The following is a 17335-nucleotide window of genomic DNA, read 5'->3' on the forward strand; positions in this document are numbered from 1 at the left end:
TGAGAAGCAGGGCTCTTGCAACTCTGGAGGAGAGCTAATCCTGCAGCCCACGTTCGTCCTGGGAAACCGCAAGGCGACCCTTGGCCTCAGTGTAGTGGCGAAATTGCCGCCGGACAGGTCTTGCCTGCCGCGGTTTCCATGAGTTCGCCACCGTTTTCGGGCTTAAATGGAGAGCGAGGAGAGCTGTCGGCTCTCACAGAACTCTGGCCTCCGCACTGTCTGCCATGCAACTGCACTCAAGACCACACGTCTCCTCCCGGCCTGCTGAGAAACAGGCCGCCGTGTAGGCCCTTCGTAACACTTCTTGGCCTGTAGACTCCAAGGCGACACACTGTCCTCTTCCTTGGAAAACTACGGTGCCCCAGCTTGCCAACGCTCACGAAGGCAGTCCGAGCCCATCTCATGTGCTGGGCCACTTGCATTCAGTGAGGAAAAGCCACCTGCATTGAGGTGAACACTCTGCTCAGCGTTCTTTCCGGGAGCTCACAATTGCCGCCTCTCTAAGTTAAGCAGGAAGTCGTAGTGAGGACCAACCTGAGCAAAGAGCACAATTCCTCATGTTACACTGGTAGTCGTCGAAAGAGGAATTGCCAACTACGCCTGGCTAAGGCCTTCCCTGGGTTAAGGAACCAGCCACACTTAGACGCCTTTAAAGGAAAATTTATTCAGCGAAGTTCCCATTGTTTGGCGATGGTCAACCTTTGTAGCGCCAATACTGTAGGGACTTAGGTTTGCTGCTAAAAAGGCTAGGTACCCTGCAGACAGAAGCAGGCGTTTCCCTTTGGAAGCTTGGATCCCGGTTTCCTCGGGACTGCTTCCAAGGCCGTGCTATTGCCCAGCATCTGTCCTGTGCCCCTACGCCTGGGTAGGAAGCGAGTATTTTAGCCTGAGAAGCAGGGTTCTTGCATCTCTGGAGGAGAGCTAATCCTGCATCCCACGTTCGTCCTGGGAAACCGCAAGGCGACCCTTGGCCTCAGTGTAGTGCCGAAATTGCCGCCGGACAGGTCTTGCCTGCCGCGGTTTCCGTGAGTTCTCCACCGTTTTCGGGCTTAAATGGAGAGCGAGGAGAGCTGTCGGCTCTCACAGGACTCTGGCCTCCGCACTGTCTGCCATGCAACTGCACTCAAGACCACACGTCTCCTCCCGACCTGCTGAGAAACAGGCATCCGCGTAGGCCCTTGTTAACATTTCCTGGCGTGCAGAGTCCAAGGCGACACGCTGTCCTCTTCCTTGGAAACCTACGTTGCCACAGCTTGCCAAACGCTACCGAAGGCAGTCCTAACCAGTCTCGTGTGCTGCGCAACTTTGATTCGGTTACGAAAAGCCACCTGCATTGCGGTGAACACTCTGCTCAGCGTTCTTTCCGGGAGCTCACAGTTGCTCCCTCTCTAGGTTAAGCAAGGTGTCGAGGTGAGGTCCAGACTGAGCCAAGAGCACAATTGCTCACTTTGCAGTGGTAGTCGTCCTAAGAGGCATTGCCTACTACGCCTTGCTAAGGTCTTCGTTCTGTTAGGGAAGTCGCCACACTTAGACGCCTGTAAAGGAGAATTTATTCAGCGAAGTTCCCAGTGTCTTGCGACGGTCTCCCTTCGCAGTGCCAATACAGCAGGGACTTAGCTTTGCTGCTAACTAGGCTAGGTGACCCTGCATACAGAAGCAGGCGTTTCCCTTTGGAAGCTTGGATCCCGGTTTCTCAGGGGCTGCTTGCAAGACCCCGCTATTGCCCAGCATCTGTCCTCTGCCCCTACGCCTGGGTAGGAAGCGAGTATTTTAGCCTGAGAAGCAGGGCTCTTGCAACTCTGGAGGAGAGCTAATCCTGCAGCCCACGTTCGTCCTGGGAAACCGCAAGGCGACCCTTGGCCTCAGAGTAGTGGCGAAATTGCCGCCGGACAGGTCTTGCCTGCCGCGGTTTCCATGAGTTCGCCACCGTTTTCGGGCTTAAGTGGAGAGCGAGGAGAGCTGTCGGCTCTCACAGAACTCTGGCCTCCGCACTGTCTGCCATGCAACTGCACTCAAGACCACACGTCTCCTCCCGGCCTGCTGAGAAACAGGCCGCCGTGTAGGCCCTTCGTAACACTTCTTGGCCTGTAGACTCCAAGGCGACACACTGTCCTCTTCCTTGGAAAACTACGGTGCCCCAGCTTGCCAACGCTCACGAAGGCAGTCCGAGCCCGTCTCCTGTGCTGGGCCACTTGCATTCAGTGAGGAAAAGCCACCTGCATTGAGGTGAACACTCTGCTCAGCGTTCTTTCCGGGAGCTCACAATTGCCGCCTCTCTAGGTTAAGCAGGAAGTCGTAGTGAGGACCAACCTGAGCAAAGAGCACAATTCCTCACGTTACACTGGTAGTCGTCGAAAGAGGAATTGCCAACTACGCCTGGCTAAGGCCTTCCCTGGGTTAAGGAACCAGCCACACTTAGACGCCTTTAAAGGAAAATTTATTCAGCGAAGTTCCCATTGTTTGGCGATGGTCAACCTTTGCAGCGCCAATACTGCAGTGACTTAGTTTGCTGCTAACAAGGCTAGGTGACCCTGCAGACAGAAGCAGTCGTTTCCCTTTGGAAGCTTGGATCCCAGTTTCCTAGGGGCTGCTTCCAAGGCCCTGCTATTGCCCAGCATCTGTCCTCTGCCCCTACGCCTGGGTAGGAAGCGAGTATTTTAGCCTGAGAAGCAAGGCTCTTGCAACTCTGGAGGAGAGCTAATCCTGCAGCCCACGTTCGTCCTGGGAAACCGCAAGGCGACCCTTGGCCTCCGAGTACTGGCGAAATTGCCGCCGGACAGGTCTTGCCTGCCGCAGTTTCCGTGAGTTCGCCACCGTTTTCGGGCTTAAATGGAGTGCGAGGAGAGCTGTCGGCTCTCACAGAACTCTGGCCTCCGCACTGTCTGCCATGCAACTGCACTCAAGACCACACGTCTCCTCCCGGCCTGCTGAGAAACAGGCCGCCGTGTAGGCCCTTCGTAACACTTCTTGGCCTGTAGACTCCAAGGCGACACACTGTCCTCTTCCTTGGAAAACTACGGTGCCCCAGCTTGCCAACGCTCACGAAGGCAGTCCGAGCCCGTCTCATGTGCTGGGCCACTTGCATTCAGTGAGGAAAAGCCACCTGCATTGAGGTGAACACTCTGCTCAGCGTTCTTTCCGGAAGCTCACAATTGCCGCCTCTCTAGGTTAAGCAGGAAGTCGTAGTGAGGACCAACCTGAGCAAAGAGCACAATTCCTCACGTTACACTGGTAGTCGTCGAAAGAGGAATTGCCAACTAGGCCTGGCTAAGGCCTTCCCTGGGTTAAGGAACCAGCCACACTTAGACGCCTTTAAAGGAAAATTTATTCAGCGAAGTTCCCATTGTTTGGCGATGGTCAACCTTTGCAGCGCCAATACTGCAGGGACTTAGGTTTGCTGCTTACAAGGCTAGGTGACCCTGCAGACAGAAGCAGGCGTTTCCCTTTGGAAGCTTGGATCCCGGTTTCCTAGGGGCTGCTTCCAAGGCCCTGCTATTGCCCAGCATCTGTCCTCTGCCCCTACGCCTGGGTAGGAAGCCAGTATTTTAGCCTGAGAGGCAGGGCTCTTGCATCTCTGGAGGAGAGCTAATCCTGCAGCCCACGTTCGTCTGCAAGGCGACCCTTGGCCTCAGTGTAGTGTCGAAATTGCCACCGGACAGGTCTTGCCTGCCGCGGTTTCCGTGAGTTCTCCACCGTTTTCGGGCTTAAATGGAGAGCGAGGAGAGCTGTCGGCTCTCACAGAACTCTGGCCTCCGCACTGTCTGCCATGCAACTGCACTCAAGACCACACGTCTCCTCCCGACCTGCTGAGAAACAGGCATCCGCGTAGGCCCTTGTTAACATTTCCTGGTGTGCAGAGTCCAAGGCGACACGCTGTCCTCTTCCTTGGAAACCTACGTTGCCACAGCTTGCCAAACGCTACCGAAGGCAGTCCTAACCAGTCTCGTGTGCTGCGCAACTTTGATTCGGTTACGAAAAGCCACCTGCATTGCGGTGAACACTCTGCTCAGCGTTCTTTCCAGGAGCTCACAGTTGCTCCCTCTCTAGGTTAAGCAAGGTGTCGAGGTGAGGTCCAGACTGAGCAAAGAGCACAATTGCTCACTTTGCAGTGGTAGTCGTCCTAAGAGGCATTGCCTACTACGCCTTGCTAAGGTCTTCGTTCTGTTAGGGAAGTCGCCACACTTAGACGCCTGTAAAGGAGAATTTATTCAGCGAAGTTCCCAGTGTCTTGCGACGGTCTCCCTTCGCAGTGCCAATACAGCAGGGACTTAGGTTTGCTGCTAACTAGGCTAGGTGACCCTGCATACAGAAGCAGGCGTTTCCCTTTGGAAGCTTGGATCCCGGTTTCTCAGGGGCTGCTTGCAAGACCCTGCTATTGCCCAGCATCTGTCCTCTGCCCCTACGCCTGGGTAGGAACCGAGTATTTTGGCCTGAGAAGCAGGGCTCTTGCAACTCTGGAGGAGAGCTAATCCTGCAGCCCACGTTCGTCCTGGGAAACCGCAAGGCGACCCTTGGCCTCAGAGTAGTGGCGAAATTGCCGCCGGACAGGTCTTGCCTGCCGCGGTTTCCATGAGTTCGCCACCGTTTTCGGGCTTAAGTGGAGAGTGAGGAGAGCTGTCGGCTCTCACAGAACTCTGGCCTCCGCACTGTCTGCCATGCAACTGCACTCAAGACCACACGTCTCCTCCCGGCCTGCTGAGAAACAGGCCGCCGTGTAGGCCCTTCGTAACACTTCTTGGCCTGTAGACTCCAAGGCGACACACTGTCCTCTTCCTTGGAAAACTACGGTGCCCCAGCTTGCCAACGCTCACGAAGGCAGTCCGAGCCCGTCTCGTGTGCTGGGCCACTTGCATTCAGTGAGGAAAAGCCACCTGCATTGAGGTGAACACTCTGCTCAGCGTTCTTTCCGGGAGCTCACAATTGCCGCCTCTCTAGGTTAAGCAGGAAGTCGTAGTGAGGACCAACCTGAGCAAAGAGCACAATTCCTCACGTTACACTGGTAGTCGTCGAAAGAGGAATTGCCAACTACGCCTGGCTAAGGCCTTCCCTGGGTTAAGGAACCAGCCACACTTAGACGCCTTTAAAGGAAAATTTATTCAGCGAAGTTCCCATTGTTTGGCGATGGTCAACCTTTGCAGCGCCAATACTGCAGGGACTTAGGTTTGCTGCTTACAATGCTAGGTGATCCTGCATACAGAAGCAGGCGTTTCCCTTTGGAAGCTTGGATCCCGGTTTCTCAGGAGCAGCTTCCAAGGCCCTGCTATAGCCCAGCATCTGTCCTCTGTCCCTACGCCTGGGTAGGAAGCCAGTATTTTAGCCTCAGAAGCAGGGCTCTTGCATCTCTGGAGGAGAGCTAATCCTGCAGCCCACGTTCGTCCTGGGAAACCGCAAGGCGACCCTTGGCCTCAGTGTAGTGGCGAAATTGCCGCCGGACAGGTCTTGCCTGCTGCGGTTTCCGTGAGTTCTCCACCGTTTTCGGGCTTAAATGGAGAGCGAGGAGAGCTTTCGCCTCTCACAGAACTCTGGCCTCCGCACTGTTTGCCATGCAACTGCACTCAAGACCACACGTCTCCTCCCGACCTGCTGAGAAACAGGCATCCGCGTAGGCCCTTGTTAACATTTCCTGGCGTGCAGAGTCCAAGGCGACACGCTGTCCTCTTCCTTGGAAACCTACGTTGCCACAGCTTGCCAAACGCTACCGAAGGCAGTCCTAACAGGTCTCGTGTGCTGCGCAACTTTGATTTGGTTACGAAAAGCCACCTGCATAGCGGTGAACACTCTGCTCAGTGTTCTTTCCGGGAGCTCACAGTTGATCCCTCTCTAGGTTAAGCAAGGTGTCGACATGAGGTCCAGACTGAGCCAAGAGCACAATTGCTCACTTTGCAGTGGTAGTCGTCCTAAGAGGCATTGCCTACTACGCCTTGCTAAGGTCTTCGTTCTGTTAGGGAAGTCGCCACACTTAGACGCCTGTAAAGGAGAATTTATTCAGCGAAGTTCCCAGTGTCTTGCGACGGTCTCCCTTCGCAGTGCCAATACAGCAGGGACTTAGGTTTGCTGCTAACTAGGCTAGGTGACCCTGCATACAGAAGCAGGCGTTTCCCTTTGGAAGCTTGGATCCCGGTTTCTCAGGGGCTGCTTGCAAGACCCTGCTATTGCCCAGCATCTGTCCTCTGCCCCTAAGCCTGGGTAGGAAGCGAGTATTTTAGCCTGAGAAGCAGGGCTCTTGCATCTCTGGAGGAGAGCTAATCCTGCAGCCCACGTTCGTCCTAGGAAACCGCAAGGCGACCCTTGGCCTCAGTGTAGTGCCGAAAATGCCGCCGGACAGGTCTTGCCTGCCGCGGTTTCCGTGAGTTCTCCACCGTTTTCGGGCTTAAATGGAGAGCGAGGAGAGCTGTCGGCTCTCACAGAACTCTGGCCTCCGCACTGTCTGAAATGCAACTGCACACAAGACCACACGTCTCCTCCTGACCTGCTGAGAAAAAGGCATCCGCGTAGGCCCTTGTTAACATTTCCTGGCGTGCAGAGTCCAAGGCGACACGCTGTCCTCTTCCTTGGAAACCTACGTTGCCACAGCTTGCCAAACGCTACCGAAGGCAGTCCTAACCAGTCTCGTGTGCTGCGCAACTTTGATTCGGTTACGAAAAGCCACCTGCATTGCGGTGAACACTCTGCTCAGTGTTCTTTCCGGGAGCTCACAGTTGCTCCCTCTCTAGGTTAAGCAAGGTGTCGAGGTGAGGTCCAGACTGAACAAAGTGCACAATTGCTCACTTTGCAGTGGTAGTCGTCCTAAGAGGCATTGCCTACTACGCCTTGCTAAGGTCTTCGTTCTGTTAGAGAAGTCGCCACACTTAGACGCCTGTAAAGGAGAATTTATTCAGCGAAGTTCCCAGTGTCTTGCGACGGTCTCCCTTTGCAGTGCCAATACAGCAGGGACTTGGGTTTGCTGCTAACTAGGCTAGGTGACCCTGCATACAGAAGCAGGCGTTACCCTTTGGAAGCTTGGATCCCGGTTTCTCAGGGGCTGCTTGCAAGACCCTGCTATTGCCCAGCATCTGTCCTCTGCCCCTACGCCTGGGTAGGAAGCGAGTATTTTAGCCTGAGAAGCAGGGCTCTTGCAACTCTGGAGGAGAGCTAATCCTGCAGCCCACGTTCGTCCTGGGAAACCGCAAGGCGACCCTTGGCCTCAGAGTAGTGGCGAAATTGCCGCCGGACAGGTCTTGCCTGCCGCGGTTTCCATGAGTTCGCCACCGTTTTCGGGCTTAAGTGGAGAGCGAGGAGAGCTGTCGGCTCTCACAGAACTCTGGCCTCCGCACTCTCTGCCATGCAACTGCACTCAAGACCACACGTCTCCTCCCGGCCTGCTGAGAAACAGGCCGCCGTGTAGGCCCTTCATAACACTTCTTGGCCTGTAGACTCCAAGGCGACACACTGTCCTCTTCCTTGGAAAACTACGGTGCCCCAGCTTGCCAACGCTCACGAAGGCAGTCCGAGCCCGTCTCGTGTGCTGGGCCACTTGCATTCAGTGAGGAAATGCCACCTGCATTGAGGTGAACACTCTGCTCAGCGTTCTTTCCGGGAGCTCACAATTGCCACCTCTCTAGGTTAAGCAGGAAGTCGTAGTGAGGACCAACCTGAGCAAAGAGCACAATTCCTCACGTTACACTGGTAGTCGTCGAAAGAGGAATTGCCAACTACGCCTGGCTAAGGCCTTCCCTGGGTTAAGGAACCAGCCACACTTAGACGCCTTTAAAGGAAAATTTATTCAGCGAAGTTCCCATTGTTTGGCGATGGTCAACCTTTGCAGCGCCAATACTGCAGTGACTTAGTTTGCTGCTAACAAGGCTAGGTGACCCTGCAGACAGAAGCAGTCGTTTCCCTTTGGAAGCTTGGATCCCAGTTTCCTAGGGGCTGCTTCCAAGGCCCTTCTATTGCCCAGCATCTGTCCTCTGCCCCTACGCCTGGGTAGGAAGCGAGTATTTTAGCCTGAGAAGCAGGGCTCTTGCAACTCTGGAGGAGAGCTAATCCTGCAGCCCACGTTCGTCCTGGGAAACCGCAAGGCGACCCTTGGCCTCCGAGTACTGGCGAAATTGCCGCCGGACAGGTCTTGCCTGCCGCAGTTTCCGTGAGTTCGCCACCGTTTTCGGGCTTAAATGGAGTGCGAGGAGAGCTGTCGGCTCTCACAGAACTCTGGCCTCCGCACTGTCTGCCATGCAACTGCACTCAAGACCACACGTCTCCTCCCGGCCTGCTGAGAAACAGGCCGCCGTGTAGGCCCTTCGTAACACTTCTTGGCCTGTAGACTCCAAGGCGACACACTGTCCTCTTCCTTGGAAAACTACGGTGCCCCAGCTTGCCAACGCTCACGAAGGCAGTCCGAGCCCGTCTCATGTGCTGGGCCACTTGCATTCAGTGAGGAAAAGCCACCTGCATTGAGGTGAACACTCTGCTCAGCGTTCTTTCCGGAAGCTCACAATTGCCGCCTCTCTAGGTTAAGCAGGAAGTCGTAGTGAGGACCAACCTGAGCAAAGAGCACAATTCCTCACGTTACACTGGTAGTCGTCGAAAGAGGAATTGCCAACTAGGCCTGGCTAAGGCCTTCCCTGGGTTAAGGAACCAGCCACACTTAGACGCCTTTAAAGGAAAATTTATTCAGCGAAGTTCCCATTGTTTGGCGATGGTCAACCTTTGCAGCGCCAATACTGCAGGGACTTAGGTTTGCTGCTTACAAGGCTAGGTGACCCTGCAGACAGAAGCAGGCGTTTCCCTTTGGAAGCTTGGATCCCGGTTTCCTAGGGGCTGCTTCCAAGGCCCTGCTATTGCCCAGCATCTGTCCTCTGCCCCTACGCCTGGGTAGGAAGCCAGTATTTTAGCCTGAGAGGCAGGGCTCTTGCATCTCTGGAGGAGAGCTAATCCTGCAGCCCACGTTCGTCTGCAAGGCGACACTTGGCCTCAGTGTAGTGTCGAAATTGCCACCGGACAGGTCTTGCCTGCCGCGGTTTCCGTGAGTTCTCCACCGTTTTCGGGCTTAAATGGAGAGCGAGGAGAGCTGTCGGCTCTCACAGAACTCTGGCCTCCGCACTGTCTGCCATGCAACTGCACTCAAGACCACACGTCTCCTCCCGACCTGCTGAGAAACAGGCATCCACGTAGGCCCTTGTTAACATTTCCTGGCGTGCAGAGTCCAAGGCGACACGCTGTCCTCTTCCTTGGAAACCTACGTTGCCACAGCTTGCCAAACGCTACCGAAGGCAGTCCTAACCAGTCTCGTGTGCTGCGCAACTTTGATTCGGTTACGAAAAGCCACCTGCATTGCGGTGAACACTCTGCTCAGCGTTCTTTCCAGGAGCTCACAGTTGCTCCCTCTCTAGGTTAAGCAAGGTGTCGAGGTGAGGTCCAGACTGAGCAAAGAGCACAATTGCTCACTTTGCAGTGGTAGTCGTCCTAAGAGGCATTGCCTACTACGCCTTGCTAAGGTCTTCGTTCTGTTAGGGAAGTCGCCACACTTAGACGCCTGTAAAGGAGAATTTATTCAGCGAAGTTCCCAGTGTCTTGCGACGGTCTCCCTTCGCAGTGCCAATACAGCAGGGACTTAGGTTTGCTGCTAACTAGGCTAGGTGACCCTGCATACATAAGCAGGCATTTCCCTTTGGAAGCTTGGATCCCGGTTTCTCAGGGGCTGCTTGCAAGACCCTGCTATTGCCCAGCATCTGTCCTCTGCCCCTACGCCTGGGTAGGAACCGAGTATTTTGGCCTGAGAAGCAGGGCTCTTGCAACTCTGGAGGAGAGCTAATCCTGCAGCCCACGTTCGTCCTGGGAAACCGCAAGGCGACCCTTGGCCTCAGAGTAGTGGCGAAATTGCCGCCGGACAGGTCTTGCCTGCCGCGGTTTCCATGAGTTCGCCACCGTTTTCGGGCTTAAGTGGAGAGCGAGGAGAGCTGTCGGCTCTCACAGAACTCTGGCCTCCGCACTGTCTGCCATGCAACTGCACTCAAGACCACACGTCTCCTCCCGGCCTGCTGAGAAACAGGCCGCCGTGTAGGCCCTTCGTAACACTTCTTGGCCTGTAGACTCCAAGGCGACACACTGTCCTCTTCCTTGGAAAACTACGGTGCCCCAGCTTGCCAACGCTCACGAAGGCAGTCCGAGCCCGTCTCATGTGCTGGGCCACTTGCATTCAGTGAGGAAAAGCCACCTGCATTGAGGTGAACACTCTGCTCAGCGTTCTTTCCGGGAGCTCACAATTGCCGCCTCTCTAGGTTAAGCAGGAAGTCGTAGTGAGGACCAACCTGAGCAAAGAGCACAATTCCTCACGTTACACTGGTAGTCGTCGAAAGAGGAATTGCCAACTATGCCTGGCTAAGGCCTTCCCTGGGTTAAGGAACCAGCCACACTTAGACGCCTTTAAAGGAAAATTTATTCAGCGAAGTTCCCATTGTTTGGCGATGGTCAACCTTTGCAGCGCCAATACTGCAGGGACATAGGTTTGCTGCTTACAATGCTAGGTGATCCTGCATACAGAAGCAGGCGTTTCCCTTTGGAAGCTTGGATCCCGGTTTCTCAGGAGCAGCTTCCAAGGCCCTGCTATAGCCCAGCATCTGTCCTCTGTCCCTACGCCTGGGTAGGAAGCCAGTATTTTAGCCTGAGAAGCAGGGCTCTTGCATCTCTGGAGGAGAGCTAATCCTGCAGCCCACGTTCGTCCTGGGAAACCGCAAGGCGACCCTTGGCCTCAGTGTAGTGGCGAAATTGCCGCCGGACAGGTCTTGCCTGCCGCGGTTTCCGTGAGTTCTCCACCGTTTTCGGGCTTAAATGGAGAGCGAGGAGAGCTTTCGCCTCTCACAGAACTCTGGCCTCCGCACTGTTTGCCATGCAACTGCACTCAAGACCACACGTCTCCTCCCGACCTGCTGAGAAACAGGCATCCGCGTAGGCCCTTGTTAACATTTCCTGGCGTGCAGAGGCCAAGGCGACACGCTGTCCTCTTCCTTGGAAACCTACGTTGCCACAGCTTGCCAAACGCTACCGAAGGCAGTCCTAACAGGTCTCGTGTGCTGCGCAACTTTGATTCGGTTACGAAAAGCCACCTGCATTGCGGTGAACACTCTGCTCAGCGTTCTTTCCGGGAGCTCACAGTTGCTCCCTCTCTAGGTTAAGCAAGGTGTCGAGGTGAGGTCCAGACTGAGCCAAGAGCACAATTGCTCACTTTGCAGTGGTAGTCGTCCTAAGAGGCATTGCCTACTACGCCTTGCTAAGGTCTTCGTTCTGTTAGGGAAGTCGCCACACTTAGACGCCTGTAAAGGAGAATTTATTCAGCGAAGTTCCCAGTGTCTTGCGACGGTCTCCCTTCGCAGTGCCAATACAGCAGGGACTTAGGTTTGCTGCTAACTAGGCTAGGTGACCCTGCATACAGAAGCAGGCTTTTCCCTTTGGAAGCTTGGATCCCGGTTTCTCAGGGGCTGCTTGCAAGACCCTGCTATTGCCCAGCATCTGTCCTCTGTCCCTACGCCTGGGTAGGAAGCGAGTATTTTAGCCTGAGAAGCAGGGCTCTTGCAACTCTGGAGGAGAGCTAATCCTGCAGCCCACGTTCGTCCTGGGAAACCGCAAGGCGACCCTTGGCCTCAGAGTAGTGGCGAAATTGCCGCCAGACAGGTCTTGCCTGCCGCGGTTTCCATGAGTTCGCCACCGTTTTCGGGCTTAAGTGGAGAGCGAGGAGAGCTGTCGGCTCTCACAGAACTCTGGCCTCCGAACTGTCTGCCATGCAACTGCACTCAAGACCACACGTCTCCTCCCGGCCTGCTGAGAAACAGGCCGCCGTGTAGGCCCATCGTAACACTTCTTGGCCTGTAGACTCCAAGGCGACACACTGTCCTCTTCCTTGGAAAACTACGGTGCCCCAGCTTGCCAACGCTCACGAACCAGTCCGAGCCCGTCTCGTGTGCTGGGCCACTTGCATTCAGTGAGGAAAAGCCACCTGCATTGAGGTGAACACTCTGCTCAGCGTTCTTTCCGGGAGCTCACAATTGCCGCCTCTCTAGGTTAAGCAGGAAGTCGTAGTGAGGACCAACCTGACCAAAGAGCACAATTCCTCACGTTACACTGGTAGTCGTCGAAAGAGGAATTGCCAACTACGCCTGGCTAAGGCCTTCCCTGGGTTAAGGAACCAGCCACACTTAGACGCCTGTAAAGGAGAATTTATTCAGCGAAGTTCCCAGTGTCTTGCGACGGTCTCCCTTCGCAGTGCCAATACAGCAGGGACTTAGGTTTGCTGCTAACTAGGCTAGGTGACCCTGCATACAGAAGCAGGCGTTTCCCTTTGGAAGCTTGGATCCCGGTTTCTCAGGGGCTGCTTGCAAGACCCTGCTATTGCCCAGCATCTGTCCTCTGCCCCTACGCCTGGGTAGGAAGCCAGTATTTTAGCCTGAGAGGCAGGGCTCTTGCATCTCTGGAGGAGAGCTAATCCTGCAGCCCACGTTCGTCCTGGGAAACCGCAAGGCGACCCTTGGCCTCAGTGTAGTGGCGAAATTGCCGCCGGACAGGTCTTGCCTGCTGCGGTTTCCGTGAGTTCTCCACCGTTTTCGGGCTTAAATGGAGAGCGAGGAGAGCTTTCGCCTCTCACAGAACTCTGGCCTCCGCACTGTTTGCCATGCAACTGCACTCAAGACCACACGTCTCCTCCCGACCTGCTGAGAAACAGGCATCCGCGTAGGCCCTTGTTAACATTTCCTGGCGTGCAGAGTCCAAGGCGACACGCTGTCCTCTTCCTTGGAAACCTACGTTGCCACAGCTTGCCAAACGCTACCGAAGGCAGTCCTAACAGGTCTCGTGTGCTGCGCAACTTTGATTTGGTTACGAAAAGCCACCTGCATAGCGGTGAACACTCTGCTCAGTGTTCTTTCCGGGAGCTCACAGTTGATCCCTCTCTAGGTTAAGCAAGGTGTCGACATGAGGTCCAGACTGAGCCAAGAGCACAATTGCTCACTTTGCAGTGGTAGTCGTCCTAAGAGGCATTGCCTACTACGCCTTGCTAAGGTCTTCGTTCTGTTAGGGAAGTCGCCACACTTAGACGCCTGTAAAGGAGAATTTATTCAGCGAAGTTCCCAGTGTCTTGCGACGGTCTCCCTTCGCAGTGCCAATACAGCAGGGACTTAGGTTTGCTGCTAACTAGGCTAGGTGACCCTGCATACAGAAGCAGGCGTTTCCCTTTGGAAGCTTGGATCCCGGTTTCTCAGGGGCTGCTTGCAAGACCCTGCTATTGCCCAGCATCTGTCCTCTGCCCCTAAGCCTGGGTAGGAAGCGAGTATTTTAGCCTGAGAAGCAGGGCTCTTGCATCTCTGGAGGAGAGCTAATCCTGCAGCCCACGTTCGTCCTAGGAAACCGCAAGGCGACCCTTGGCCTCAGTGTAGTGCCGAAAATGCCGCCGGACAGGTCTTGCCTGCCGCGGTTTCCGTGAGTTCTCCACCGTTTTCGGGCTTAAATGGAGAGCGAGGAGAGCTGTCGGCTCTCACAGAACTCTGGCCTCCGCACTGTCTGAAATGCAACTGCACACAAGACCACACGTCTCCTCCTGACCTGCTGAGAAAAAGGCATCCGCGTAGGCCCTTGTTAACATTTCCTGGCGTGCAGAGTCCAAGGCGACACGCTGTCCTCTTCCTTGGAAACCTACGTTGCCACAGCTTGCCAAACGCTACCGAAGGCAGTCCTAACCAGTCTCGTGTGCTGCGCAACTTTGATTCGGTTACGAAAAGCCACCTGCATTGCGGTGAACACTCTGCTCAGTGTTCTTTCCGGGAGCTCACAGTTGCTCCCTCTCTAGGTTAAGCAAGGTGTCGAGGTGAGGTCCAGACTGAACAAAGTGCACAATTGCTCACTTTGCAGTGGTAGTCGTCCTAAGAGGCATTGCCTACTACGCCTTGCTAAGGTCTTCGTTCTGTTAGAGAAGTCGCCACACTTAGACGCCTGTAAAGGAGAATTTATTCAGCGAAGTTCCCAGTGTCTTGCGACGGTCTCCCTTTGCAGTGCCAATACAGCAGGGACTTGGGTTTGCTGCTAACTAGGCTAGGTGACCCTGCATACAGAAGCAGGCGTTACCCTTTGGAAGCTTGGATCCCGGTTTCTCAGGGGCTGCTTGCAAGACCCTGCTATTGCCCAGCATCTGTCCTCTGCCCCTACGCCTGGGTAGGAAGCGAGTATTTTAGCCTGAGAAGCAGGGCTCTTGCAACTCTGGAGGAGAGCTAATCCTGCAGCCCACGTTCGTCCTGGGAAACCGCAAGGCGACCCTTGGCCTCAGAGTAGTGGCGAAATTGCCGCCGGACAGGTCTTGCCTGCCGCGGTTTCCATGAGTTCGCCACCGTTTTCGGGCTTAAGTGGAGAGCGAGGAGAGCTGTCGGCTCTCACAGAACTCTGGCCTCCGCACTCTCTGCCATGCAACTGCACTCAAGACCACACGTCTCCTCCCGGCCTGCTGAGAAACAGGCCGCCGTGTAGGCCCTTCATAACACTTCTTGGCCTGTAGACTCCAAGGCGACACACTGTCCTCTTCCTTGGAAAACTACGGTGCCCCAGCTTGCCAACGCTCACGAAGGCAGTCCGAGCCCGTCTCGTGTGCTGGGCCACTTGCATTCAGTGAGGAAATGCCACCTGCATTGAGGTGAACACTCTGCTCAGCGTTCTTTCCGGGAGCTCACAATTGCCACCTCTCTAGGTTAAGCAGGAAGTCGTAGTGAGGACCAACCTGAGCAAAGAGCACAATTCCTCACGTTACACTGGTAGTCGTCGAAAGAGGAATTGCCAACTACGCCTGGCTAAGGCCTTCCCTGGGTTAAGGAACCAGCCACACTTAGACGCCTTTAAAGGAAAATTTATTCAGCGAAGTTCCCATTGTTTGGCGATGGTCAACCTTTGCAGCGCCAATACTGCAGTGACTTAGTTTGCTGCTAACAAGGCTAGGTGACCCTGCAGACAGAAGCAGTCGTTTCCCTTTGGAAGCTTGGATCCCAGTTTCCTAGGGGCTGCTTCCAAGGCCCTTCTATTGCCCAGCATCTGTCCTCTGCCCCTACGCCTGGGTAGGAAGCGAGTATTTTAGCCTGAGAAGCAGGGCTCTTGCAACTCTGGAGGAGAGCTAATCCTGCAGCCCACGTTCGTCCTGGGAAACCGCAAGGCGACCCTTGGCCTCCGAGTACTGGCGAAATTGCCGCCGGACAGGTCTTGCCTGCCGCAGTTTCCGTGAGTTCGCCACCGTTTTCGGGCTTAAATGGAGTGCGAGGAGAGCTGTCGGCTCTCACAGAACTCTGGCCTCCGCACTGTCTGCCATGCAACTGCACTCAAGACCACACGTCTCCTCCCGGCCTGCTGAGAAACAGGCCGCCGTGTAGGCCCTTCGTAACACTTCTTGGCCTGTAGACTCCAAGGCGACACACTGTCCTCTTCCTTGGAAAACTACGGTGCCCCAGCTTGCCAACGCTCACGAAGGCAGTCCGAGCCCGTCTCATGTGCTGGGCCACTTGCATTCAGTGAGGAAAAGCCACCTGCATTGAGGTGAACACTCTGCTCAGCGTTCTTTCCGGAAGCTCACAATTGCCGCCTCTCTAGGTTAAGCAGGAAGTCGTAGTGAGGACCAACCTGAGCAAAGAGCACAATTCCTCACGTTACACTGGTAGTCGTCGAAAGAGGAATTGCCAACTAGGCCTGGCTAAGGCCTTCCCTGGGTTAAGGAACCAGCCACACTTAGACGCCTTTAAAGGAAAATTTATTCAGCGAAGTTCCCATTGTTTGGCGATGGTCAACCTTTGCAGCGCCAATACTGCAGGGACTTAGGTTTGCTGCTTACAAGGCTAGGTGACCCTGCAGACAGAAGCAGGCGTTTCCCTTTGGAAGCTTGGATCCCGGTTTCCTAGGGGCTGCTTCCAAGGCCCTGCTATTGCCCAGCATCTGTCCTCTGCCCCTACGCCTGGGTAGGAAGCCAGTATTTTAGCCTGAGAGGCAGGGCTCTTGCATCTCTGGAGGAGAGCTAATCCTGCAGCCCACGTTCGTCTGCAAGGCGACACTTGGCCTCAGTGTAGTGTCGAAATTGCCACCGGACAGGTCTTGCCTGCCGCGGTTTCCGTGAGTTCTCCACCGTTTTCGGGCTTAAATGGAGAGCGAGGAGAGCTGTCGGCTCTCACAGAACTCTGGCCTCCGCACTGTCTGCCATGCAACTGCACTCAAGACCACACGTCTCCTCCCGACCTGCTGAGAAACAGGCATCCACGTAGGCCCTTGTTAACATTTCCTGGCGTGCAGAGTCCAAGGCGACACGCTGTCCTCTTCCTTGGAAACCTACGTTGCCACAGCTTGCCAAACGCTACCGAAGGCAGTCCTAACCAGTCTCGTGTGCTGCGCAACTTTGATTCGGTTACGAAAAGCCACCTGCATTGCGGTGAACACTCTGCTCAGCGTTCTTTCCAGGAGCTCACAGTTGCTCCCTCTCTAGGTTAAGCAAGGTGTCGAGGTGAGGTCCAGACTGAGCAAAGAGCACAATTGCTCACTTTGCAGTGGTAGTCGTCCTAAGAGGCATTGCCTACTACGCCTTGCTAAGGTCTTCGTTCTGTTAGGGAAGTCGCCACACTTAGACGCCTGTAAAGGAGAATTTATTCAGCGAAGTTCCCAGTGTCTTGCGACGGTCTCCCTTCGCAGTGCCAATACAGCAGGGACTTAGGTTTGCTGCTAACTAGGCTAGGTGACCCTGCATACATAAGCAGGCATTTCCCTTTGGAAGCTTGGATCCCGGTTTCTCAGGGGCTGCTTGCAAGACCCTGCTATTGCCCAGCATCTGTCCTCTGCCCCTACGCCTGGGTAGGAACCGAGTATTTTGGCCTGAGAAGCAGGGCTCTTGCAACTCTGGAGGAGAGCTAATCCTGCAGCCCACGTTCGTCCTGGGAAACCGCAAGGCGACCCTTGGCCTCAGAGTAGTGGCGAAATTGCCGCCGGACAGGTCTTGCCTGCCGCGGTTTCCATGAGTTCGCCACCGTTTTCGGGCTTAAGTGGAGAGCGAGGAGAGCTGTCGGCTCTCACAGAACTCTGGCCTCCGCACTGTCTGCCATGCAACTGCACTCAAGACCACACGTCTCCTCCCGGCCTGCTGAGAAACAGGCCGCCGTGTAGGCCCTTCGTAACACTTCTTGGCCTGTAGACTCCAAGGCGACACACTGTCCTCTTCCTTGGAAAACTACGGTGCCCCAGCTTGCCAACGCTCACGAAGGCAGTCCGAGCCCGTCTCATGTGCTGGGCCACTTGCATTCAGTGAGGAAAAGCCACCTGCATTGAGGTGAACACTCTGCTCAGCGTTCTTTCCGGGAGCTCA

The sequence above is a fragment of the Leucopleurus acutus genome, assembly GCF_964270905.1.
Source record: "Leucopleurus acutus genome assembly, chromosome: 6".
In the NCBI taxonomy this organism is placed as follows: domain Eukaryota; kingdom Metazoa; phylum Chordata; class Mammalia; order Artiodactyla; family Delphinidae; genus Leucopleurus; species Leucopleurus acutus.